Source organism: Podarcis erhardii, assembly GCF_964252035.2.
Source record: "Podarcis erhardii genome assembly, chromosome: 3".
NCBI classification, from domain to species: domain Eukaryota; kingdom Metazoa; phylum Chordata; class Lepidosauria; order Squamata; family Lacertidae; genus Podarcis; species Podarcis erhardii.
The window spans coordinates 122,411,874-122,435,229 of record NC_138507.1 but is presented as its reverse complement, the minus strand read 5'-3'; the positions used below and the strand labels follow the sequence as shown (position 1 = coordinate 122,435,229).

The following is a 23,356-nucleotide window of genomic DNA, read 5'->3' as shown; positions in this document are numbered from 1 at the left end:
TCAATGAGAACCATGAAGTACCTGTTTCCACCCAAAGAGGGCGCTAGTGGTCCAACCAAATCAGCATGATCAATTTGGTATGGTTCTGTAGCTTGCCTACTAGACACCTTACCTTTCGCAGCCATTTTCACCTTGTTTGCTGCGCATGCCTTGCACTTCATGTGGTACCTGCAGGGTTTAATAGTCATACCTTCAACCAAGGCAGGCATTTTAGATACTGCCTCAAAATGCAAATGACCAAATTTCCTGTGAAAATCATGAATACATTCTGCATGCAAACTTTTGTTAGTACCTGCAATGCAACAAGTGTCATCCTGCACAACATCATCATAATACAAAACATATAAACGATCAACATATTCAGCATACAATACATAATCATTTTTCTTTGTGATGATGCACCTTTTGTTCTTAAAGGAAACGTCAATTTTCCGCTCATTCAGCTGTCCAACGCTGAGCAGATTATGTTTGGCATCCGGCACATAAAGCACATTCTGTATCAATAAGTCCAAACTGTGAAGAACAACAGTTCCGTAGCCTTTACTGGGGATTGTGTGGTCATCCGCCTGGTGAATCGCACCTTCCTGCGGTGTAAAAGACACGAACAGTCGCTTATCGTTGCACATGTGGTGGGTCGCTGCTGAATCAACCACGAAGAAAGATCTAGACGTCTTCTGGACCTCTGCAACCTTTGGAGTGAAGCGTGAGACCATTGCCTTGTGCTGCGTTGTCCTGGACACTGGACCTTTGCCTTTGCTCTGGCCTTTTCCACGCGATGAGCTTCCGCTGCGCTGCTCTGTCTTGGCCCTGGGATATTTGCATTCCCTCTTCATATGGCCTAGACGTCCACACGAGTAGCATTTCACTGCCTTCAAAGCTTTGGCGCCATCTGGTTGTTCCACTGCACTATGGGATGACGACTGTGAAGTCTCCCCCTTGCCCATGCAGCTATCACCCTGGCGATCTGCTTCATTCTGAATCATGGCAGTATCACAGGCTACTGTGAGTTGAGCATTTGACTGATCAGTGGTAACAGATTCCCCACTTGCCTCAGCCAGCCTTCTGCAGCTAGCCATCATGACTCTGGCATTAGCCTTCTGCGTCATCTCTGCTGCTTTAAACCATGCTGCGTCACTATTTTCTGCAGCTGCTTTAGTCCAAAAGCACTTTTAAAAGTTACTTTCGATTTCCCCAGCATAGAAGCTTGTTCCTTTGAGCCCGGCAAAACGGCCTTAGAAGTTCAAAGTCCAGCCATAAAGCCATTAATTAGAAGCTGGCAGGCTGCCCGGAGCAGTAGCACATACCTCATCAATCATCTTGACGCGCAGAGATATCGTCCGATCTGTCCCTCTGCCGCTGTTCCGATATCTGGAGCCCATTCTTAAGATGACTGCGTTTTTCTGGGCCCGGAACCAAATGTTGTGGATATGCAGTGTCCCGTGCACAGCGGAAGGATGAGGAGTACGTGCCACATACTCTATATTGCTTTATTTACACTTCAAAGCTGGTATGTTACAGAAAAACATCTTGCCTCTGCCGGAGCAGAAAAAAGCATCCTCTCTCCTCTAAAGCACGGAGAGAGAAAAAAAACACACACTGAACTGCAAAGGACAGTGAAAAACAGGAAACCAGTGTACGTCACATCCAGTCTCCCTTTCCCGTGGGAAAACCCAACAGCAATTGACTGTGGAATGTAAACATTGTCTTGTGACAAGCATTTCGCTGCACAGTGAAGAGAGCAGAAACCAACACATGGCAGAATTTTGGTAATTGAAATACAACATCAAGGAGAAAAAATTTTGTTATTAGGAATTTATGCACCAAATGATGGGAAATCGGAATTCTATAAGAAGTTGCATGAGAGCATGCTGGAATATCTGGACTACGATAACATCATTATGATGGGAGATATGAATGGGATTGTATCAACTAACATGGATAAGTCACAAAGCCAAAAAGTTACTAAAGATGGCAGACTACCAAAGACTTTTTTCGAAATGACAGACAATATGGACTGGATTGATATATGGAGAACCAAGAACCCCCTGGGAAAAGAAGGAACATTCTTCTCTGAAGCCCAGCTGACTTGGACAAGAATCGACCAAATATGGATTACTAGAGGTCTGGCACCTAAGGTCAGGAAAGTGGAAATCTGCCCAAAGACCTGCTCCGACCATAACGCTTTGAAAATGGATATGACACTATTACCAACTGGCTCCTTTAGATGGAAGATGAATGACAACTTGTTCAGAGATCAGGAGATCATTAAGAAGGCCCAAAAAGCTTTAAAGGACTATTTTGAGATAAATTTGAACACTTCGGTGGAAAAGAGAATAATTTGGGACGCAAGCAAAGCCGTGATGAGAGGGTTCTTGATACAACAGAATGCTATAAAGAAAAGAACACAAAATGAAAAGAAAGAAAAGATTTTGGAGAAAATTAAAGAATTAGAGAAGAAGTTAAGAATAAATCCGAAATCACAGCTGATTTTGAGAGAAATTAAACTTCATCAGGCACAATATTCTAAACTGATAAACCAGGAAATAGAATGGAAGATTAAATCAATGAAACAAAAAACGTTTGAATCGGCAAATAAATGCGGGAAACTGCTGGCCTGGCAGTTGAAGAAGAGACAAAAGTTGAATATAGTAACAAATTTGGAAATTGAAGGAAGAAATATTCAGAACCCTGTGGAGATTAGAAAGTGTTTCCAGAAATATTTAAAAAAACTATATACTCAAGGGCCGCAAAATGAGGCTGAGATTGTACAATTTTTGGAAAAAAATGGACTTAAAAAACTGTCACAAGAAAACAAACTACTCCTGAACAGCAAAATAACACGACGAGAGATCGAACGTGCCATTCAGAACATGAAATTGGGCAAATCTCCAGGGCCAGATGGCTTGACCTCCAAGTACTATAAGATATTAAGTGACTATTTGATTCAACCATTGTTGGAGGTTAGCAATGAAATTATGGAGGGAAAGAAGGCGCCGGAATCGTGGAAGGAAGCTTTTATCACATTGATACCCAAATCAGAAACTGAAAAGACACAACTCAAGAACTATCGCCCCATCTCCCTTTTAAATGTGGATTATAAAATATTTGCTGATGTTTTGGCAGGCAGACTCAAAAGAGTTTTAAATGAAGTAATACATAAAGATCAGGCTGGCTTTCTCCCAGGTAGACACATGTTTGCTAATACAAGGAACATTATTGACATTTTGGAACTTTTGCAAACAGATATAAACACTAAAGCAGTGCTAATCTTTATAGACGCGGAGAAGGCCTTTGACAACATCTCCTGGAAATTCATGAAGGGAAATTTAAAAGAAATGGGAGTGGGGCGGGGTTTTGAAAATGGGATTGATGCGATATATTCAGAACAAAAGGCAAAATTGATAGTTAACAATGTGGTAACAGAAGAGTTTAGAATTGAAAAAGGAACACGACAAGGCTGCCCGATCTCTCCTCTGTTATTTATCTCAGTTTTGGAGGTGCTCTTGAATTTGATTAGAGGGGACCGGTTGGTGCAAGGGATTCAGGTCGGAGCGAAACAATATAAACTTAAAGCCTTTGCAGATGACCTAGTTTTGACATTGCAGGAGCCAGAATCTAGTACGAAAAGAGTATTACAATTGATTCATGATTTTGGTCGGGTGGCGGGATTTAAGCTAAATAAACAGAAAACAAAGGTGTTGGGAAAAAATTTGACAGATACAGAGTCAGAACGGTTTCAGAGAGAAACAGAATTATCATTGGTCAAAAAGGTAAAGTACCTAGGGGTAAATATAACAGCAAAAAATCTGAGTCTATTTAAGGATAATTATGAAAAATGCTGGTCTGAAATCAAGAGAGACTTGGACAGTTGGACAAAATTGAAGCTTTCTTTGTTAGGCCGAATTGCAGCTATTAAGATGAATGTATTGCCAAAGATGCTATTTTTGTTCCAAACGTTGCAAATTGTGGACAAAACGGAGTGCTTCCGGAAGTGGCAGAGAGATATTTCCAAATTTGTCTGGCAGGGCAAAAAGCCCAGAATTAAGTTTAAGATATTAACAGACGCGAAAGAAAGAGGGGGCTTTGCCCTGCCAGACTTAAGGTTGTACTATGAAGCCGCAGCCTTCTGCTGGCTAAAAGACTGGCTACTTCTCGAAGACACTGACGTGCTGGATTTGGAAGGTTTTAACAATGCTTTTGGTTGGCATGCATACTTATGGTATGACAAAGTTAAGACCAATAAGGCCTTTAAGAACCATATTGTCAGGAAAGCAGTATTTAATGTCTGGACAAAATACAAAGACTTATTGGAAAATAAAACTCCAAGGTGGCTTTCACCTCTGGAAGCTAAGGCCCGAAAAAGACCCAATATGGAAGCCGACTGGCCAAAATATTGGGAAATATTAGAAAAAGATGGAAATAATTGGAAATTGCAGAGTTTGGAGAAAATGAAGGATAAAGTGCGAGACTGGTTACATTACGCTCAGATTAAAGAAGTGTTTAAAAATGACAAAAAGTTAGGGTTCCAGGTGGAGAAATCGAAGTTGGAAACAGAGCTGTTAGAACCTAAGACTAAGGTACTATCTAGAATGTATAACTTGCTGTTGAAATGGAATACACAAGACGAAATGGTTAAATCGGCTATGATAAAATGGGCACAGGATATTGGGCATAACATTATGTTTGAGGACTGGGAAAGGTTGTGGACCACTGGGCTGAACTTTACTGCATGTAATGCTTTAAAGGAAAATGTAATGAAAATGATATACAGATGGTACATGACCCCAGTTAAACTTGCCAAAATATACCATTTGTCTGATAATAAATGTTGGAAATGTAAAGAAAATGAAGGAACATTCTTTCACCTCTGGTGGACCTGCCCTAAAGTGAAGGTCTTCTGGGAAATGATATATAATGAGCTGAAAAAGGTATTTAAGTATACCTTCACTAAGAAACCAGAGGCCTTCCTTCTGGGTATTGTCGGTCAGAAGGTGTTAAAGAAGGATAGAACATTCTTTATGTATGCAACAACGGCAGCAAGGATACTCATCGCTAAGAACTGGAAAACTCAAGATCTACCCACACTGGAAGAATGGCAGATGCAGCTGATGGACTATATGCAACTGGCGGAGATGACTGGCAGAATTCGAGACCTGGGAGAAGAAAGGATTGAAGAAGATTGGAAGAAATTTAAGATTTATCTACAAAAATATTGTGATTTAGAGGAATGTTAATAAGGATGCTTGGTTATAAATAATTGGCCATCACTAAATTGGATCGGAAATTGACGATAAATGAGATTAAGAGAAACAAAAATTTGTTGGAGAATTGTTACACTATATTGAATTGAGTGGTTATAAATTTGCAAATAAGATGATAATTTGCTTGAAAAAAATTATTAACGATGTAAGTGGGAGCGGAAGACGTGAGGAAGTCCAAAGAAGTTATGAAATTTTGTTAAAACAAAGCAATGCTGTTTATTATCTTTGTATTTCTTTTATAAAAAACCCTAATAAATATTTTATTAAAAAAAAAGACATTTCTCAGAAAAACACTTGCGGACTTCTCGCAGCCATGTTTCCGTGCTGCCTTCTCTCTCAAAGACAAAGAGGAACAGAGAAATCTCCTCCCACCTTCGAATCCTGACGTCAGAATGTTGAGGCGTCACTCAGAACATCTTAACCCTATAAGTTCTGAATCCCAACAGATGACCCCTTAGGTTCCTCCCAACACTACATTTCTATTCTATGATAGTAGGAGAGACCTCTGAGCATTTCATGTATGCACTTGGGGGAATTTGAACGGAGGTTGGCTGCCATACACACTCTTTTTCTAATGTGCTTCTTTTCCTTCTTCTTCTTTATGCGAACAGCAACCCCAGGAGAGGACACATTTGAGGAGATCATTGTGTTGGTGTGCATTGAACTCTTTCCCTTCCAACTCTACAATTCTGTGATTCAGTAACCACCTTCACAGGGACGTTTCACACAGGTTGCCTTTGCTATTTGAGGAGGGTCAGCGACTGAGCCCCCACCCTCTCATACCAGGAAGAACTGTTCTTTGAGCCAAGGGAGGCTATGGGGAGTTGTGCCTGAGGGGTCAGAGAGCTTTCATGGGGACAGCAAGGGGAGGGAAAAGGGTTGTCACCCCCCAGTGTGCACACTAATATTATTCCAGCTCACAGTGGATGTAAAGATTAAGAGAGAAGTGGAGTGGGAGGGGGGCAGAGAGATGAGTCACATGCATTAAACATAGCTGACAAATTTTCGAGGAAAACTAAGATTTGATTTAACTCACCTCTACGGCAGCACACCCAGGGACGAATAGTACAATGAAATAGTAGTGTTAGGGGCGGACGGCACCTAACAGTTTGCAATATCCCTCCCTGCTGTTGACATCTCTGACGGCAAGGACGTTGGCCTCTGGTGAAATCTGGAGGAAGAAAAAGAAGACTTTGAAGGCTCTGTCTCTCAGGACTGACCTTCCACACCTTCCACAACTTCTTCTTTCACAATGGCCCTGCTGGCTTGGACACCCGGAGGGCACCAGGTTGGGGAAAGCTGGTGCAGCAAGAATGCAGGGCTGGAGCACAGAGTCAGTCCCTTCTGCTGCCTCCCTGCACCTCCAGGACAGGGTCTGAGCCAAGGTGGTAGGGAAGGCTGCGTCAAAGTCACTGGCTTCCCTGGGTGACCACTGGCAAACTGGGAGAGAGAAGCCCCCTTGCCCAGGAAACTGGCACGTTCTTTTGTTCACTGCAAAGCTAAGTGTGTTGAAGCGCATTAGTACAGATTTGAAAGCAAGAGCTTCCATGGATCACATAAATGAGGTAATAAGAAGAGACTGGCTGGTGGATCTGCCAAAGGGGGCCCATCAAGTGAGGCATCCTCTTCTCCCAGGGTCCACCTGAAGTCCCATTTGGGATATTCTCCAGCAGGACAGAGGGGCAAGTTCCCACCTCTATCACAGCAAGTGATGTTCAGAGGCAGGTTTAAATTGAATACAGAGAAGACCTGAGAAGCTGCTCAGAGAAGAAACATCTGAGAAGAAGGCCATACCTGGAGCCAGCAGCATCAAGAAGAGGATGGCCACAGAGAGGAGGCAGAATATCTTCATGGCTGGTGGTTGGTGGGAATCCTGGAGCTACCAGAAGCCAAGTGGAAGAGCAATTGCCAGGGGAAGGAAAGGTCCCTCTACTTATAGGTGCCTGGAGGACTGATGAAATCTTGTGGGATGCCAACCGTTGTTTGCAGGATGGATGTGGCAAGCTCTGAGCTTCATGTGCCAAGGACCAGCCAAAGACCATAGAATCATTAGGTTCACAGAAGGGACACCAAGAATCACCTAGTCCAACCCCTGCAGTGCAGGCATCAAAGCTTTAGCATCCCTGACAGGTGCCTATCCAACCTCCGGCAAAGGAGAATCAGGCACGTTCTGAAGGGCTCCGTTCCACCATTGAACAACTCAGAAAGTGAATCTGTTGGTTTGTGTCTTGCTCTCTGCTCACAGCGGCACAGCATCTTTTGATTTCCCCGGGGGGGGGGGGCGCTCTGCAGGTGGGATCAGGGCCTGGGCGCAGAGGGTGAACAAAACACTTCCCGCTAGCCCAACTCTAGACTCCATCACTGCTGGGCAGGCATGGGGCACCGAGGGTTCACAGGGCCATGCTGTGCTCCCTCCTCACCTTCCTACACCAAGGGGGGGAGCCTGTCTGGCCATGGCTGTTCCTGGCAGGTGACCCCCCCCCCCGCCAACACTGGCTGGGCAGCCATTCAGCATGGGGCCAGAGTCCCGGGAGCAAGGCTCCCCCCCATTTTTGCATGCTATTTTCACCCATATGGATACATGTTACACCACTTTATGTGTTTTGGTGCACATTACTTGATTGAACTGCCTTGCAGAATTCATAGAAAGGAGAACACTTAGAAGGACAGCTCTGTTCTAAATCATGCATAGTTGTGAAAACTACATGGACCTGAGGTACAAAACATTTTTTGGGGGAAATAGTCCAGCCCTGATGGAGTTGTTCTCATGCAGTCCATGCCCAAGAGCCAGGTAATCTCCCAACACCACACCTGCTTGAGGGACCAACTAGAAGGGCATTTTCCGCTTGGGCTTTCTCACCACCCTCTCCAACTCAACAGGTTGTCCCCAACTTCACAAACTGAGTTCTGTGTCCTCTCCTCTCCCTAGGCACCACCAAAATCTGGAGGCTATTTTCCCACATCTCCCAATACCTTGGAATAGGTTTTGAGGATGCAATGGGATGGGGTCTGCAGGGGCGAAGAGCTGGGATTACCATCCACAAGTGGACATCTGTGGCCTTGGATACAACCCCATCGATCCAGCACCAAATCATTTTGTTGCCCTTCCATGCTCTCCAGATCCACCTTTCCACGGGAAAAGCAGCCTTCTCTTTTTCCTGGACACTCTTTGTGCACTGTCCTGCTGTCTATTTGTGTGTGTGTGTGTGTGTGTGTGTGTGTGTGTGTGTGTGTGTGTGTGTGTGTGTTGTGCTGTTTTTATGGTATTTGTGTTGCTTTCTGGGTGCTTTGTTTCAACAGTTCTGGCTGACACTGGTTTAAAATTCTGTGCAGTGTTGTAAATATATGGGGGGATATTTAATTTTGGGGATAGGGGAGAAGTATCAGTGCCAGTCGTGAGCTGTTCTCTGGGCTGTGCCTGTAACATTTAGCAGGCAGTTGCTGGTCTTTTGCAATCTCCACAGAGATGGGGCCCCAGGAGATGTCTTCAGCATCCTTTCCCAAGAGCCTGAAGTTCAAACCCAGCAGGCAAGGTGGGGAAACTGTGGTCACAAGGCTAAGTCCCATTTCCCCACCTGGTCTTGCTTCGTGTTAACGGACAAGCCTTGCTCCATCGGATGCCCACAGGCAGCAAAGTCGGGTGAAGCAACTGCCAGATTCATCACAGTGAACTTGGGAATGTGCCCAGATCAGAAGATGATATCGGGGGACAGTGCATGGGAATGGGGAGCAGCAATGCCACAGAGATCTCTTTCCATGCAAACATATTCAGGGATGGCGCTGGAGAAAAGGGGCAAAAAAGCACATTTCAGGTTCCTTGAAACTATTGTTATGCAGCAGCCAAATCTCTGAGTTGGGGGAAAATCCACATGTTTCTGTGTTTGCCCTGAGTTTTGTTTCCTTGGAATGAAGGTCAGCGGATGTTACCCATGATTGTAGAAGGGTCTAAGATAATGATCTCGGGATCCAGGTTGGTACATATAGGGATAGGTGGCATTGAAGGTAAAGAGGTCCTGAGCCAGATTGAGAGTTTTGCAGGAAGCAGGTTGGAAGCTAGAGATGTTGGTCTGATCTGTGTCCTGCCCAGTGATGTTTAGAAGGCAGTTGCTGGTCTTTTGCAATCTCCACAGAGATGTGCCCCATGAGATGTCTTCAGCCTCCTTTCCCAAGAGCCTGAAGTTCAAACCCAGCAGACAAGGTGGGGAACCTGTGGTCACAGGGCTTAGTCCCATTTCCCCACCTGGTCTTGCTTCAAGTAAACGGACAAGCGTTGCTCCATCAGATGCTCACAGGCAGCAAAGTTGGGTGAAGCAACTGCCAGATGCAGAACAGTGAATTTGGGAATTATCCCAGATCAGAAGGTGATATTGGGGGACAGTGCATGGGATTGGGGAGCAGCAATGCCAAAGACATCCCTTGCAATGCAAACAGATTCAGGGATGGAGCTGGAGAAAAGGGGCAAAAAGCAGATGTGAGGATTCCTTGAAAATATTGTTACACAGCACCCAAATTGTTGATCATAGAGAAAACCCAGGGGGTTCAGTGTTTGCCCGGAGTTCTGTTTCCTTGAAGGTGAGCAGATACTTTGGTGTCTTTAGGAGATATGGATTTGTTTTGAACATCTAGAGAGAGCCTGAGCATAAAATGGATGGGGTCACAGCATTAACAAACCCCAAATCATCCTTCTCAGTTCCTCTCAGCTTTGGATCCCCTACACATTAAATAGGAATCTGTGTCTCCAGCTTCCAGGCTGTGTTTGCCCAGAGTTCGGTGTCCTTGGAATGAAGGTCAGCAGAGGCTGTGCTGTCTTTTGGATATCTGGTGTTATTGTCACATATAGACAGCCTGAGCATAAAATGCAAGACTTCTTATAAAAGAGTTTTGGAACACGAAAAAAAAATTTTTTAGACAGCCTGAGCATAAAATGCAAGACTTCAATGCATTAACACCTGTATGCGCCTCCTGGGTGAGAGGTCTGGAGAGGGGCAACACTAGGCTTCTGGTGGTTGGGGGTCAAGGAAAAGCCCACCCGTTAATCTGAAAGACCCCTTCACTGACTTGCTGCTCTTACCACCTGGCTCATTTTTATTTACTTTTTAGATGCTCATGAGGACACTCAACTAGCCAGGCAGAGTCGTTGCCTTACAAAAGAACCCCCGTCTGACCAGTTCAGCAACCTTCTCTCTTACATTCTAACCTTCTGTAGGTACAGAACCCCATGAATGAGAAGGAACTCAGGACACGCTCCAACCCACAATATGAATAACCTTTCTGCCAATCCCCAGGGGTCAAAACCCTTCAGGTTTATAATGTGGAGCTGGATGCCACAACTCGCTTGCAAACAAGAGGAGAGATGCCATCAGGGTTGGGTTGAGGGCAGAGGTCCAGGGCTCCACTCAAGAGCACTTTTGGGTTGTACCTGTCAGATCTCTGATTCTATTCTGGGCTACTCATGCTGTGCCTCCTCTTTTCATGACTTGAAGGTGAAAGGCAGAGGTTGGATGGCTCAAAGGACACGTCAGGAGGAGCTGAGGAGCAAGACATTGAGGTCAGAACTCCATGTGGAAGGAGCCCTGCAGACTTTCAAAACCAATGCAGGGTGAATGTGGGTAGGTGTGAGAGGGGGTGGACATCACTATCACACCCTTCCTGTTTTGGGCAATGCCCTAAACAGATATATATACTCCACCTTAAAAGGATTGCCTTGTAGAGGATACCGGGATTGATCTCTTGGTGTTATGCTGAGCCCACCTACAACCCTGTTCATCATCACTGATTGGGAGCAGGAGAAAGGTGGCAATTAGCACACTCGAGGATTCCTTAAGAATATGAGAAGCCTGGGACCAAGGCCCCAGAGGTCCACACCCTGCCGTTTGCTGATGTGGATCAGGGGGCCATTTTACTAGCAAGCAGGAGAGGTCCCACCATTAGGGTAGAACTCTTTGCATGTTCATCCGAGAAAGGTTGGAGGGGATGCAGACCTCCGAGCCAAGGAGTTAAGAAATATTACACCCTTTAGAAGGCATCTGAAGGCAGTCCTGTGTCTCCAGCTTCCAGGCTGCTTCCAGCTCAGCTCTCACACACCTCATGGCCTCAGGACCACAAAATATCAAGGACAGCCTGTCCCCATATGAACTGACCTGGACCCTGAGATCATCATCAGAAGACTTTCTTCATAGGCCTCCTTCACAAAATGTCCGGAGGGTGGCACTGCGAGATGAGGTCTTTTCTCTGGTGGCTCCCTGTTTGTGGAATGCTCTTCCCCAGAAGGCTAATTCTGCTCGTTTAGGCACCAGGGAAATACATTCCTCTTCTCCCAAGCCTTTGGCTAATGAAAAAATCTATTGTCTTTTAAACTATATTTGGGGTGTTATTGTTTACTTTGTTAATATGGTATGTATTTTGATGTTTTAGTATTTTGAACTGTGCTGCGGTCCTCTGATGAAGGGTTGTATAGAAATCTCATTGTTTAATAATAATAATAATAATAATAATAATAATAATAATAATACCACTGTTGCCCTGCCTGTCAGCCAGGGGATGAGGATGGTGCAATGGCTCATGTATTTGTCTGTAGAATCCCTCTTAGTTGCAGCTCTTCCCACCTGCCTTATTCTTTTGAGATGCTGATGAGGACACTCCAGTGGCCAGGGAAGGTCCTAGTCTTACAAAGAAAGTTGTCTCACCAGCTCAGCAAACTCCTCTCTTAGATTCTAACCCTCTGTGGGTTCAGAACCCCAAGAATTGGAAGAGATGAAGGGCACTCCCTGATCCCCAGCAAGATGAGCAATCTTTTTGCCTAAGCTTCCAGGTGTCAACACCTCACAGGCTGCGCATGTGGAGCAGGATGCCAACTCACTTGCAAGCAGGAGGAGAGGAGAGGGAGCGTCAGGGTTTTCTACATCTTGGAAGCTGCCCAGAGTGGCTGGAGCAACCCAGTCCAATGGGTGCGTTATAAATAATATACATCATGATGATGATGATGATGATGGAAAAGGACACCCCTCTTTTAACTGGAGAACTGTTGGAGGGTATGCATGCTTTGCCTAGAAGCCTGGGGGAAACCTCGCTGTGTCGGCCATGCTGCCCCCCACCCATTGCCTTGCTCCTCCTCAGCTTTGCTTCCCATCCTCCCCTGTCTCTTCCTTCCCTGCCACACAGGATAGAGATCAACGTGCTGGGCCAGCCCAATCATGAGGCAAGGGGCGGTGCCCACCTCAGGTGGCAGGATCCACAGGGGCATCAGATTCAGCCCCCAAGAAATGCTTCTTGGCGACTTGGAGGCATTGCTGATATCCTCCCCCTTGATCCTAATGTAGATTTCAGCTCACCCCTTCGTCCATGGGTAGGGGCTGGGTGGGGGCTGGAAAGCACCATTTTGTGGTTTGCCCCAGGGGCTCAAATGTCTTGGGCTGGTCCTGTCCACAAGGCTCTGCCTTCCCCCCTTCTCCTTCTTTCTCCATGCCCCTCCAACCCTCCAAGTGTCCCCATCTTCCAGGGACAGTCCTGGACTTACAGAAGCTCTCCCAGTTGATCTGACTTGATCTCAGAATGTCCCAATTTTCCTAAGGTCCTCCCTGTTTCCATCAGAGAAATGTTGGAGGGTGTGGAGTTATGAGACCCCTGGGCCATCGGAAGGCAGTCCTGTATATGAATGTCTTTTAATGTTTAATGTGTTGTGATGTTTTTGTATATATATTTGAGCCACACAGAGTGGCTGGGGAATATCTGGCAGAGAGATATTTTTAGATTTGCCTGGCAGGGCAAGAAGCCTCGAATAAAATTTAAGATACTAACTGATGCTAAAGATAGAGGTGGATTTGCCCTGCCAGACTTAAAACTTTACTATGAATCAGCTGCTTTTTGCTGGCTGAGAGAATGGCTGCTTCTTGAAAACACTGACGTGCTGGATTTAGAAGGTTTTAACAATGTATTTGGGTGGCATGCATATTTGTGGTATGACAAGGTCAAAGCACATAAAGCGTTAAAAACCATATTGTCAGAAAAGCACTGTTTAATGTTTGGATAAGATACAAGGATTTGCTTGAAAATTAAACCCCAAGGTGGCTGTCACCAATGGAAGCGAAGGCTCAGAAAAAGCTCAATATGGAGGCCAAATGGCCGAAATACTGGGAAATCTTGGAACAAGAGGGAGGCAGATTAAAACTGCAGAGTTTTGAAAAATTAAAAAATAGAGTGCGAGATTGGCTTCATTATTATCAGATAATGGAGGCATATAATTTGGATAAAAAAATTGGCTTCCAGGTGGAAAAATCAAAATTGGAAACAGAATTGTTAGATCCTAAAATTAAGAATCTGTCAAGAATGTATAACTTGCTGTTGAAATGGAATACACAGGATGAAACGGTGAAATCTGCTATGATTAAATGGGCACAAGATGTTGGACATAACATTATGATGGCTGACTGGGAACAGTTATGGACCACAGGTATGAAATTTACGGCATGTAATGCCTTAAGAGAGAATATTATGAAAATAATCTACAGGTGGTACATGACACCAGTCAAGCTTGCAAAAATTTATCATTTGCCTGATAATAACTGTTGGAAATGTAAAGAGACTGAAGGCACATTCTTTCACCTTTGGTGGACGTGCCCAAGGATTAAGACCTTCTGGGAGATGATCTATAATGAAATGAAAAAGGTATTTAAATATAGCTTTCTGAAGAAACCAGAGGCCTTTTTCCTGGGCATAGTCGGCCAATCAGTGCCAAAGAAGGATAAAACTTTCTTTATGTATGCTACAACAGCAGCAAGAATACTTATCGCAAAGTACTGGAAGACACAAGATCTACCCACGGGGGAAGAATGGCAGATGAAGGTGATGGACTATATGGAATTGGCGGAAATGACTGGCAGGTTCCGAGACCAGGGAGAAGAGTCGGTGGAGAAAGATTGGAAAAAATTTAAAGATTACTTACAGAAACATTGTAAAATTAATGAATGTTAGAAGGATGTTGGAATGAACTTATGTGGTTTTAGCAGAAATGTTATAAAGGATTAGGAAAAAATAGACTGTTAATTGGTGAAAGGAGGGGAAGTAAAGTTATATTACATTAAGATAAATTACAGGACAAAAATTGGAAAAGATGGAAAGGATTTGCTGAAACAGTTAACTGAACTAGAATACAAAAAAGGGAGGTGTGAGGAGGTCAAGGAAACAAGCTAACGAAAGATAAGTTATGGGAAGATTCGAAGTGTTGTTTTTTTAATGGATTTTATTTTTCTGTCTTCTTATTTTTCCTTATTTCTTCTTTTATTCTCCTTTTTTTCTTATTATGATGTGTCGTTTTTGTTGGTGTTTAATATGATGTTTTTACTTTTTCTTTTTGTAACCCTTAAAACCTTAATAAATATTATTTATTTAAAAAAACAAATAAAAATCAGAGTGGCTGGGGAAACCCAGTGAGATGGGTGGAGTATTATTATTATTATTATTATTATTATTATTATTATTATTATTACTACTACTACTACTATTGGATAGAATGTCCCTATTTTCATATATATGGAGTCATATATGTGAATATTATTATTATTATTATCATTATTATTATTATTATTATTATTACTACTACTACTACTATTGAAAAGAATGTCCCTATTTTCATGGGAGAAATGTTGCAGTGTATGTCCCCTAACTTTTCCAGCTCTGCTCAATTCCTGTTACAGATAGGTAGCCGTGTTGGTCTGCCATAGTCAAAACAAAAAAATTCCTTCCAGTAGCACCTTAAAGACCAACTAAGTCAGTTCTTGGTATGAGCTTTCGTGTGCATGCATGTGTATCTGAAGAAGTGTGCATGCACACGAAAGCTCATACCAAGAACTGACTTAGTTGGTCTTTAAGGTGCTACTGGAAGGAAATTTTTTGTTTTGCTCAATTCCTGTTTGTGAAATATCCTTCTCTGTGCAGCTGCCCAAGGAAGCACGTCAGTTGGAGGGGAGACACAGAGAAAGGGGCAGGAGGAGGGGCAGGGAGACCCCAGGGGGAGGTGGGGGCCTACAATTTGAGAAATGCCCTTGTGCAAAGCCATGTTTGGGAAAGAACCACAAAACCTGGATGGCACCACTGATTGGCAGAGAGAGAGAGAAAGGGTCTGAGAGCCTGACCAAAAAAGTCCCCTCTACCCAGCACACGTTTTCACAACATGAACCAACACAAAGGTTTCCAATGCTTGCATTTATTAAAAAGAAGAAGCTACAGCATTTTTGCAGGCAAACCAAATCCAAGCTCCAATCCCGAACCCATTTACTCAGGGCCCACTGGTGTGGGCTTACTCGTGAGTAGACAGGCAGACAGGACGGCTCCCTCTTGACTCCTTCCCAGCATCGCCTTCAGCAGCATCAAGCAAAGCGGTTTCTTCCCCAGCAGAGATGGGGGGTGCAGTCGAGGCAGCTGCACATCAGAGGAGAGCAGGGTGGTCTTCCTTTCACCAGAGGTCTTGTTCTGGAGATCGGCAGAGTTACCATCCTGTGAGAGGAGGAAACGGGTTAAAACGGGTGTTGGTGGTGGTTCTGAAAACCCAGACCAGTGACTCCAACTGGGAGGCAGAAGAGCTGCTGTTGTCAGAGTTCAAATTGCATAGAGGGTCTGTTTTGCAGAGGGTTGGACTAGATGACCCCTTAGGTCCCTCCCAACACTACATTTCTATTCTATGATAGTAGGAGAGACCTCTGAGCATTTCATGTATGCACTTGGGGGGATTTGAGCGGGGCTTGGCTGCCACACTCACTTTTTTTTCTAATGTGGTTGTTTTCCTTCTTCTCCTTTTTGTGAACAGCAACCCCAGGAGAGGACACATTTGAGCAGATCATTTTGTTGGTGTGCATTGAACTCTTTCCCTTCCAACTCTGCAATTCTGTGATTCAGGAACCTCCTGCACAAGAATGTTTCACAGAGGTTGCCTTTGCTATTTGAGGAGGGTCAGCAACTGAGCCCCCACCCTCTCACACCAGGAAGAGCTGTTCTTTGAGCCAAGAGAGGCTAAGGGGAGTTGTGGCTGAGGGGTCAGAAAGCATTCATGGGGGCAGCAAGGGGAGAGAACAGGGTTGTCACTCTCCAGTCTGCATACTAATATTGTTCCCCCTCACAGTGGATGTAAAGATTAAGAGAAAAGTGGAGTGGGGGGGAACAGAGAAATGAGTCACATGCATTTGGGGTCATGATACACAGCTGACAATTTTTTGAGGAAAACTAAGATTTGATTTAACTCACCTCTACGGCAACACCATTGGCGACCACACCTAAAAAGTGTGTTTCGGGGCGGCCAGCACCTACGAAATTGCAGTATCCCATTCTGCTGTCGACATCTCTGAATGCAGTAACCTTGGGCTCTGGTGAAATCTGAAGGGGAAAAAAGACAACTTTGAAGGCTCTGTCTCACAGGACTGACCTCCTACACCTTCCACAACTTCTTTCACCATGGCCGTGCTGGCTTGGACACCCGGAGGGCACCAGGTTGGGGAAAGCTGGTGCAGGAAGAATGCAGGGCTGGAGCAGAGAGCCAGTCCCTTCTGCTGCCTATCTGCACCTTCAGGAGATGGTCTGAGCCAAGGTGGTAGGGAAGGCTGCGTCAGAGTCACTGGCTTAACTGGGCAGCCACTGGCAAACTGGGAGAGAGAAGCCCCCTTGCCCAGGAAACTGAAGCGCATTATTGCAAATTTGAAAGCAAGAGCTTCCGTGGATCTTATAAATGAGATAATAAGAAGAGACTGGCTGGTGGATCTGCCAAAGGGGGCCCATCGAGTGAGGCATCCTCTTCTCCCAGAATCCTACTGAAGCCCCATTTGGGAAATTCTCCAGGAGGACAGAGGGGGAAGATCCCACCTCTTTGGGAGTCAGAGCAAGTGAATTTCAGAGGCAGGTTTAAATGGAATACAGCGGAGAGCTGTGGGGCTGCTCAGAGAAGAAGCATGTGAGAAGAAGGCCATACCTGGAGCCAGCAGCATCAAGAGGAGGACGGCAACAGAGAGGAGGCAGAAGATCTTCATGGCTGGGGGTTGGTGGGAATCCTGGAGGTACCAGAAGCCAAGTGGAAGAGCAATAGCCAGGGGAAGAAGAGGTCCCTGTACTTATAGGTTGCTGGAGGACTGATGAAACCTTGTGGGATGCCAACCGTTTTTTGCAAGATGGATGTGGCAAGCCCTGAGGGGCATGTGCCAAGGATGAGCCAAATACCACAGAATCATATGTTCACAGAAGGATCATCAAGTCCATCTCCCTGCAATGTCGGCATCACAGCTATAGCATCCCTGAAAGGTCCCCATCCAACCTCTGCTCAAAATCTCCTTGCAAAGGAGAATAAGGCACCTTCTGAAGGGCTCCATTCCACTGCTGAACAACTCAGAAAGTGAATCTGTTGGTTTGTGTCTTGCTCTCTGCTCACAGTGGCATGGCATTTTTTGATTTGGGGGGGGGGCGATTTGCAGGCGGGACCAGGGACTGGACGCAGAGGGTGAACAAAACTGTTCCCACTAGCCCAACTCTAGACTCCCACACCAAGGGGGGAGCCTGCCTGGCCATGGCTGTTACTGGCAGGTGCAACCCCCCCCCCGCAAACACTGGCTGGGTGGCCATTCAGCGTGGGGTCAGGGTCCCGGAAGCAAGGCTAGGCTGTGCTCCAGTGGGCAGAGATGCCCAGCAGTAGGTGAGGATCCTTGCATGGGGGCATCTGGCTCATGCCCCCTCAAAATCATGGGCTACAGACCACAGTACTCCGGATCCATTTCTTGTGCCAGCATTTCCACTTGGGCAGTTGTGAGCTGTTGGTCTGGGCAGTGCCTGTAACATTTGGAAGAAATATTACACCCTTTGGAAGGCATCTGAAGGCAGTCCTGTATAGGGGTGTTTTTTTCCCAAAAAATGTTTGCTCTTTTATTCTGTTTTTTATATGTTGGAAGCCGCCCAGAGTGGCTGGAGCAACCCAGTCCAAAGGGTGGGTTAAAAGTAAAAACCTCATGATGATGATGAAGGAACAGGACATCCCTCTTTTCACTGGAGAAATGTTGGCAGGTATGCATGCCTTACCTAGAAGCCCCAGGGAAACCTTGCTGTGTGGTCCACAGTGTCCCCCACCCATTGCTTTACTCCCCCCCCCAGCTCTGCTTCCCACCCTCCCCCTGTCTCTACCTTCCCTGCCATGAAGGACAGAGATCAACAGATGGGCCAGTCCACTCATGAGGAAAGGGGCAGTGCCCACCTCAGGGGGCAGGATCCATAGCAGCATCAGATTCAGCCCCCAAGAAATGCATCTTGGCGGCTTGGAGGAGTTGCTGATATCCTCCCCCTTGATCCTAATGTAGATTTCAACTCACCCCTTCTTCCCTGAGTAGGGGCTGGGTGGGGGCTGGAAAGCATCATTTTGTGGTTTGCCTCAGGGGCTCAAATGTCTTGGGCTGGTCCTGTCCACAAGGCTCTCCCTTCCCCCTTCTCCTTCATGGCCCCCGTCTTTTTCGCCACGCCCCTCCAACCCTCCAAGTGTCCCCATCTTCCAGGGACAGTCCTGGATTTACAGAAGCTCTCCAAGTTCATCTGGCTTGATCTCGGAATGTCCCACTTTTCCTAAGACCATCCCCATTTCCATCAGAGAAATGTTGGAGAGTGTGGAGTTGTGTGACCCCTGAGCCATCAGAAGGCAATGCTGTATAGGGAGGTTCTTTAATGTTTAATGTGTTATGATGATTTTGTATATATATTTGAGCCACACAGAGTGGCAGGGGAAACCCAGTCAGATGGGTGAATATTATTTTCATTGGAGAAATGTTGCAGTGAATGTCCCCTAACTTTTTCAGCTCTGCTCAATTCCTGTTTGTGAAACATCCTTCTCTGTGCAGCTGCCCAAGGAAGCAGGTCAGTTGGAGGGGAGACACAGAGAAAGGGGCAGGAGGAGGGGCAGGGAGACCCCAGGGAGAGGTGGGGGCCTACAATGTGAGAAATGCCCTTCAGCAAAGCCATGTTTGGAAAAGAACCACAAAGCCTGGATGGCACCACTGACTGGCAGAGAGAGAGAGAGAGAGAGAGAGTCTGAGAGCCTGACCAAAATGTCCCCTCAACCCAGCACACGTTTTCACAACATGAACCAACACAAAGGTTTCCAATGCTTGCATTTATTAAAAAGAAAAAGCCAAAGCATTTTTGCAGTAAACCAAATCCAAGCTCCAATCCCGAGCCCACTTACTAAGGAGTCAGGCCCCACTGGCCACAGTGGGGCTTACTCGTGAGTAGACAGGCAGACAGGATGGCTCCCTCTTGACTCCTTCCCAGCATCGCCTTCAGCAGCATCAAGCAAAGCGGTTTCTTCCCCAGCAGAGATGGGGTGCAGTCGAGGCAGCTGCACATCAGAGGAGAGCAGGGTGGTCTTCCTTTCACCAGAGGTCTTGCACCGGAGATCTGCAGAGTTAGTATCCTGTGAGAGAAAACACCATTAAAACGGGTGCTGGTGGTGGCTCTCAAAACCCCAACCAGTGACTCCAACTATTGTCAGAGTTCCAATTGCACACAGAGGGTCCGTTTTGCGGAGGGTTGGACTAGATGACCCTTAGGTCCCTCCCAACACTACAATTCTATTCTATGACAGTAGGAGAGACCTCTGTGATTTCATGTATGCACTTGGGGGAATTTGAGTGGGGCTTGGCTGCCACACACATTTTTTTCTAATGTGGTTCTTTTTCCTTCTTCTACAGCAACCCCAGGAGAGGACACATTTGAGGAGATCATTGTGTTGGTGTGCACTGAACTCTTTCCCTTCCAATTCTACGATTCTGTGATTCAGGAACCACCTTCACAGGGATGTTTCACACAGAGGTTGCCTTTGCTATTTAAGGAGGGTCAGTGACTGAGCCCCCACCCTCTCATACCAGGAAGAGCTGTACTTTGAGTCAAGGGAGCTTAAGGGGAGTTGCGGCTGAGGGGTCAGAGAGCTTTCATGGGGACAGTAAGCGGAGAGAACAGGGTTGTCACAACCACCAGTGTCCACTCTAATATTGTTCCCCCTCACAGTGCTGGTAAAGATTAAGAGAGAAGTGGAGTGTGGGGGGGGGGACAGAGAGATGCGTCACATGCATTTGGAGTAATGAAACTCAATTAATTTTTGAGGAAAACTAAGATTTGATTTAACTCACCTCTCCGGCAACACCATTGGCGACCACACCTAAAAAGTGTGTTTTGGGGCGGCCAGCACCTACGAAATTGCAGTATTCCATTCTGCTGTCGACATCTCTGAATGCAGTAACCTTGGGCTCTGGTGAAATCTGAAGGGGAAAAAAGACAACTTTGAAGGCTCTGTCTCACAGGACTGACCTCCTACACCTTCCACAACTTCTTTCACCATGGCCCTGCTGGCTTGGACACCCGGAGGGCACCAGGTTGGGGAAAGCTGGTGCAGGAAGAATGCAGGGCTGGAGCAGAGAGCCAGTCCCTTCTGCTGCCTATCTGCACTTCCAGGACAGGGTCTGAGCCAAGGTGGTAGGGAAGGCTGCATCAGAGTCACTGGCTTCCCTGGGTGGCCACTGGCAAACTGGGGGAGAGAAGCCCCCTTGCCCAGGAAACTGGCCCGTTCTTTTACCCACCACAAATCTGAGTTTACTGAAGCGCATTATTGCAGATTTGAAAGGGAGAGCTTCCGTGGATCACATAAATGTGCTAATAAGAAGAGACTGGCTGGTGGATCTGGCCACAGGGGGCCCATCGAGTCCAGCATCCTCTTCTCCCAGGGTCCAACCTGAAGCCCCATTTGGGAAACTCTCCAGGAGGACAGAGGGGCAAGATCCCACCTCTTTGGGAGTCACTGCAAGTGGTGCTCAAAGGCAAGTTAAAAACAAATAAAGTGGAGAGCTGGGAAGCTGCTCAGTGAAGAAGCATGTGAGAAGCTGCTCAGTGAAGAAGCATGTGAGAAGAAGGCCTTACCTGGAGCCAGCAGCATCAAGAAGAGGACGGCAACAGAGAGGAGGCAAAAGATCTTCATGGCTGGAGGTTGGTGGGAGTCCTGGAGATGCCTGAAGCCAAGTGGAAGAGCAATTGCCAGGGGAAGGAAAGCTGCCTCTACTTATATGTGGCTGGAGGACTGATGAAATCCCTAACCAATTTTGGGTTAACCCTAACCCTAACCAATTTTGGGGCAGAAGGCTGTTCATGGCTACCAGCCAAGATGGCTACTATCTCCCTCCCCTGCAGGAGACAGAAGGCCTCTGAACATCACTGGCCCAGAATCACAAGTGGGGAGAGTGGTGTTCACTCAGGTCGTCCTTGCAGGCTACCAATGGCCATGGATCACAATGGATTCCCAGCAACTGGCATTAAGAAGCATTGTGGCCTCTCCCTGCAGAGGCAGAGCATCTCCCTCATGGCCAGCAGCCCCTGGTCTGCATTTCAGGGCATCAGAGTAGGTGGTCATCCCTGCCTCCTGGGCGAGGGAGTTCCATAGTTTCACTACAAGCTGCATGAAAAAGCCCTTGGGTTTATCCCTCCCGAATCTCTGGACACTCAGCTTCCCGTCATGTCTCCATTGCACTCCTATATGAACCCACTTTACCTCCCATTGGGAAACCCCTGCATCTCTTCCACCTTTTCCCCACACACAACCTGCCCCACTGATCCAGCTGCTTGGTAGCCTAGGCATTCTGGAGGGCAGTGTGTCAGCATCTGGCAAATTACTCCATGCGTTCTCCATGATTCCACATCAGTTTGCTTAGAAACAAAAAGTCATTAGCATTTTGGGGTGATTTTTTTCCTAATACACAGGCATTTTTATGTAATCGTACCTAATATACCCTTTTTTTGCAAGGCAGTCCCCCCCCCATTCTTTCATGCTATTTTCACCCATATTGATACATATTACACCACTGTATGTGTTTTGGTGGACATTACTTGATTGAACTGCCTTGCGGAATTCATGGAAGGAGAACACTTGGAAGGACAGCTCTGTTCCAAATCATGCATAGTTGCAGAAAGTACATGCAGCTGAGGTACACAACGTTTTTTGGTGAAATAGTCTGGCCCTGATGGAGGTGTTCTCATGAAGTCCATGCCCAAGAGCCAGGTAATCTCCCAACACCACACCTGCTTGGGGGCCAGACTAGAAGGGCCTTTGGCCTCACCCAGCTGCAGGGCTCTTCTCAGGATCAGTCCTGAGAATCTTATGGAAACATTTCCGCTTGGGCTTGCTCACCACCATCTCCAACTCAGCAGGTTGTCCCCAACTTCACCAACTGAGTTCTGCAGCCTCTCCTCTCCCTGGGCACCACCCAAAGCTGATCTAGAGGCCTGTATCCCACATTGCCCAATACCTTGGAATAGATTTTGGGGATGCAATGGGTCTGTAGGGGGGAAGAGCAGGGATTCCCATGCACACGCGGACATCTGTGGCCTTGGATACAACCCCATCAGTGCTGCACCAAACTATTCTGTTGCCGTTCCATGCTCTTGAACATTCTCCAGAACATTTTTCCAAGGGAAAGGCAGGCATAGCCTTCTCTTTTTATGGACACTCTTTGAGCACTGTCCTGTTTGTTTGTTTGTTTGTTTGTTTGTTTGTTTGTTTGCTTGCTTGCTTGCTTGCTTGAGTGTGTGTTTGTGTGTTGTGCTGCTTTTATGGTATTTGTGTTGCTTGCTTCATGCTTCGTTTTAATATTGCTGGGTTACACTGGTTTGAGCTTCTGTGCTTTGTTGTGAATATATGGGGGGAACTAGTAGGCCAGGGCAATTCTTTTATATTTGAATTTGGAGATGGGGGAGAAGTATCAGTGCCAGTCGTGAGCTGCTGGTGTGGGCTGTGCCTGTAACATTTAGGAGGCAGTTGCTGGTCTTTTGCAATCTCCACAGAGATGGGCCCCAGGAGATGTCTTCAGCCTCCTTTCCCAAGAGCCTGAAGTTCAAACCCAGCAGGCAAGGTGGGGAACCTGTGGTCACAGGGCTAAGTCCCATTTCCCCACCTGGTCTTGCTTCAAGTTAACGGACAAGTGTTGCTCCATCGGATGCCCACAGGCAGCCAAGTTGGGTGAAGCAACTGCCAGATGCAGAACAGTGAAATTGGGAATTAGCCCAGATCAGAAGGTGATATTGGGGCACAGTGGGTGGGA

At 46.3% G+C, this 23,356-nt stretch overlaps 2 long non-coding RNA genes across 4 annotated transcripts in view; both read right to left on the bottom strand.

The window, feature by feature from the left end:
- LOC309338046 overlaps window positions 1-23,356 on the bottom strand; it is a 115,414-nt gene that overhangs the window by 61,792 nt on the left and 30,266 nt on the right. The gene's annotated exons all lie outside the window — the stretch shown is intronic.
- Window positions 15,484-21,269, bottom strand: LOC309338058. 2 transcript variants are annotated; one of them, XR_014154649.1, is made up of 4 exons: window positions 21,186-21,269; window positions 20,402-20,530; window positions 19,459-19,686; window positions 15,484-15,533 (listed from the first exon to the last, which is right to left on the bottom strand). It is a non-coding gene; the product is annotated as an uncharacterized lncRNA (long non-coding RNA). The 2 variants fall into 2 exon arrangements; XR_014154650.1 differs by lacking the exon at window positions 15,484-15,533 and having other exon boundaries at window positions 19,429-19,686.